The sequence below is a fragment of the Apis dorsata genome, unplaced genomic scaffold, assembly GCF_000469605.1.
Source record: "Apis dorsata unplaced genomic scaffold, Apis dorsata 1.3 scaffold_591, whole genome shotgun sequence".
Classification (NCBI taxonomy): Eukaryota; Metazoa; Arthropoda; class Insecta; order Hymenoptera; family Apidae; genus Apis; species Apis dorsata.
The window spans coordinates 445,002-449,352 of NW_006263796.1; the positions used below are offsets into that span (position 1 = coordinate 445,002).

Consider the following 4,351-nt stretch of genomic DNA (forward strand, 5'->3'; position numbering starts at 1 on the left):
GCGGCCAAAGAAATTATATCTGCGCCACGTCGTCGTCCCCGAAAGGGAACACGAGCCCGCAAGGCAAGAAAAATGACTCGACCTCGGTTAGCCCACGGCCAAAACACGACAAAGAACGAAATCCCCTCCTGTGTTCTCGCGTGGCTGGTTGGCAAAGCTTGGAAACACTTGCGACGCGCCGTGAATTTTATTATTCTCTTCCTCTCCCCCTCGTTTTATCGCGGCTCGAATTCATCGCGCGGCGAACGATACCTGGAAGCGTATTCGTGGTGCGATAATGGAAGCAAACTTCCGCCGCGTGAAGGTAAGGTGCGGAGAGGGAAAGAAGGAAATTTCCATTGTAGTCAAAGGCCAATCGAAACTTTTATTGTAGTCGCAGAGGGGCACCAGCAGAGAGGCGAATGGGATGATTCGATCGATCGTGCGTGCGTGTGCGGATGGGTTTATCGCTTTTCACGAAAGGAAGAAAAAGCAATGGGTTATCGATGAATATTTATCGTCGTTTATATGTCGTAGGATGGTTTGGTAAGTTGAAAAAAAAAAAGGGTGGAGGAATTGAAAGAAAGAAAGAAAGAAAGAGTTGGTGTACCCATTGTTTGACAACGTACGCGTTTTATTCGATATTTTATCATGATTTTATATAGGAAGAATGGTGAAGGAGTGAATTTGAAATCTGTGATTATATAAAGGTTTTGATAGTAAGAGGTAACGTTGACGATTTTCTTATTTCTTTTTCTTTTTTTTCAGAAATATCGAATTCTACAATAATAATGTTCTAATCGAAAAGGGAAACAGCAGTTTCTTTGCTTGAAACGTAGATTTTACGAACCATTATACGATAGTCACGAATGTCAGAGATAAATGTGCGCGTGATGTACACCGAGAATGAGAAATTTATGCAAATGTTTCACCAACTGAATGTCAATGATACAAACCTAACCCACTGCTCCACATAACGTTGTACATCCATTTGCTTCCATTATTCGTGCCCCATTACACGAAAACGCATAAATTATCGCCGATTCATCAGGGATAAATCAATCAACCCAATGCTTCTCTAAGTCCTTCCAATTACGCGATTACTCCAATCGTTTCCCTTCGTTTTCAGAAAGATTTCGAAGATTCTTCTCTCTCAAATTAATTATCGACCCACCCTTTCCCAAAAATCAATTCGAATCATTCGATATTCAAAAAGATAAAGTAAATAAACATTTCAAGGAACCCAATTCCTCGAGTTCGAATAACCGCGCTATAAACTGAAGTTCGTAATCGTAAATCGTCGAAAACGGCGCGAGATTTTGTTTAGTCTCGATTTACATTTACTCTAACGCTTTTCAATGGAAAATCATCGGACGGAGAACGGCGAAATCCAATTTTCGACTTTGGAAATGTCGAAGTTGTAAAAAAAAAAAAAATATATCGTAAACGAATCGGCGAATTGCTTCCCTCTTCGATCGCAGCAATTTCCGTGATCGATTCGCCGACCAAAGCTCCGGCTCCTGTGATTCGTTGGCTAACGAGCTAAATTTAAATCGGATCGACACCCTGGATTATTTATGTCCAACCCAGATCGACGACAGAAACTCTTGCACCCATTGCACTCGCTCCGTTGTTGATTTCTTCTATTCTATTTAAACTTTGAACGTACTCCGCGCGCTTCCGGCTTGATACATCGAGAACATTCGATGAGGATTTTCGAGACGAGCGAACAACGCTTCAGGAAAAATTAAAAAAATATTTTTCAATGGAAAAAATATATCAAACGTAAAATAATTTGATCTATAGATTTTTGTCTAATCGTGTTCAGACTTCATTCCTTTTTTTTCTTTTTAATTTGGAAAATAAATATTCGTAGTTCAATGGATTAATCTCGGTGGTATTAAATTGTTTAAATCTTCCTTAAGGGGCAGATAAATAGAACGAGGTTATGAGAAACGTGCAAAAGGAAAATAATGCAAAGATGAACCATGTGCGTTTCCATCATTTATACATTTCCCTTTAAAATATGGCCTTTTTCATTGATATTCACCACACCTCGTGTCGTAAATATCCCGCTCTATTAGTCAATAACAATTGAATTTACGATGTATTTTCTGTTAAAGAAAGAAGCTTCGAAACTCTTTTTCCCTTCTTTTCAAATAATTCACATATAGTAAATATATATAATTATTGGCCACCAGTTTCAACTCTTCTATCACTAAACATCGTCAATATATTAATTATCCTATCTTTTTGTTTTTATCCTCGCGCGTTAGTCTTTTAGAAGCGATCTTCCCCATCGAAAGCATCGACCTACGTTAAGTATTTTATAAAAAGAAGAAGGAAGATTTCGCCGTGATTCTTTTTTTACCGCGCGAAACGCGGTGACATTCGGAACGAAGTAGGGAAGTACGGGGTATTCTCATCGTCCAAGGTCGCGCACAATCTGAAAATATCTCCAGTGAATCGATCCAGCGGCGAGTCGAAATAGCGCCCACTGTTCGCGGATGTATTTTTACGAAACGGGAGTCGCAAAGGGGGATGGAAACAGCGGCTCTTTTACCGGGATAGAAAAGATCAAAGACCCGAAGGAAGAGGATCTTCTCTCTCCGTCACGTGTTATGTCTCTCGATGTCTACGCCTCATGAGCAAACACCAGAGCAACCGCCAAAAGAAGTTTTCAAAATTGAAAATTGATTCCCGAGTGTTCGTTAGAAAAGAATAAACTCTTAGATCTCTTGTTCCGAATAGAACAAAACAATATTTCTTTAATTTAAATATGGAAAGAATTTTTTCAAATTTTGAAGAAATTTTTCTCTTTAATTACATCCTCACTGATTTCTTCTTTAACTTGTGTTTTAGGGATGGAGAAGACAGGGATGAAACGAAGGGTAATCAAGGGTAAAAAAATGTCTAAATGACATATTTAAAAACTTGTCTGATATAAAACTTTTCTTAGAAATAGTAATCTTCTTAATGAACCAAGAAGAAGAAAAAGAAAAACAAAAAAAGATTTTTTCAAAAAAGTCCCGACAACGAAGTCATTGGCACTCAATCAATGGCAAACAATGAAAAGAAGCAAGAAGTACATCGAGGCCATCACAGAGTTGCACAGAGGCTGTGAAACATTCTCGAGCAAATAAACGGTGCAACGGTTTATTCCTCTCTCACATTTCCCCGTCTCAAACGAGGAGATCAAAGCTTCAGAGAATCTTGCGCACCGTCGAGATGGAAAGAATTATAATAACCTTAAGAATTATAATCGCCTTTCGAAATGGCGGGACTCTCTCGTTAGCGAGTAATTCCTCTCTCTCTCTCATCGGGGAAGAAAATGAAAGGAAAGAAGGATCCTAAGGAAGAAGGAGAGGAGCACAGCTTTAACTCGGAATCGTTCTCCAGGGATCGACGAATGTTCCTCGGATAAAAATCCACCCCCTTCCCCCCTTATATAAACCTTCTCGTATTTTTAACGCTCGAAAACGTGAACGAAACGCTTTCCACGTTCAACAATCCGGCAGCAGCTGGCTCCGCTTTATTTTTTCATCGGCCTGTAGCGTCAATATTATTATTGGCCATCGAAGAAATTCTTCGCCAGATTTTCTTCGTGCCGGCCGTCGAAAACGGGTCCAAATATCGCCATCTTACTCCACTCTCGCTCCCAAGTATCCAGGTACATCGAATATTCGTTAAGGAAGATATATTATAAGAAGATTTTATTATCGTTGAAAATTCGGGGAACGATTAACCGAAACAACGAGAAAATTTTATTCCTTTTTAAAAAAAAATACGCATAGAAAAGGATTTGAATGTCAGATAAGGAATTCTACAGAATCAAATTGATTATATTATTTCATATTATGAATCAAAGAATGATTTTTCACTGATAAAAGTTTCTTCTTCTTGTGTTTTAGGGATGGAAAAGACAGGGATGAATTAAGTAAAAGAAATGTGCAAATGACAATCGGGACGAAAAGCGAAACGCACACCACGACGAGAGAGCCAAAGAAATCGGTGCCAAAGGTGTCGATGCGTGCCAACAGGTCTAAACCTTGTAACCGGTGTCGAATTAACGAATTATCCGCCGATAATTTATCACTGTAAAGAGGGATCCGCCCTTCTTTCGACGAACTCGAGAGATGAATCGTGACGAGGGAAGAGAGAAAAAGAAAAAAGAAAATGCGGAGACGAGACGAGATGTATGCACGTAAATTCGATTGCGCAACACGGTTTGTTTCTTTCTCTTCATTTCTCCCCGTGTTATTTCTGTGCCCGTGAGTTTCAGTGCCAGATGTCATGCGCTTTGACGTACCCCGAGGAAAATCGCGCGCGTGCTTCTCCCCCGCATTGTTTTTTTTTTTTTTTTTTTTTTTTT

At 39.4% G+C, this 4,351-nt stretch overlaps 1 protein-coding gene across 8 annotated transcripts in view; it reads right to left on the reverse strand.

The window, feature by feature from the left end:
* Positions 1-4,351, reverse strand: part of LOC102675286 (tropomodulin) — an 87,533-nt gene that overhangs the window by 42,853 nt on the left and 40,329 nt on the right. The gene's annotated exons all lie outside the window — the stretch shown is intronic.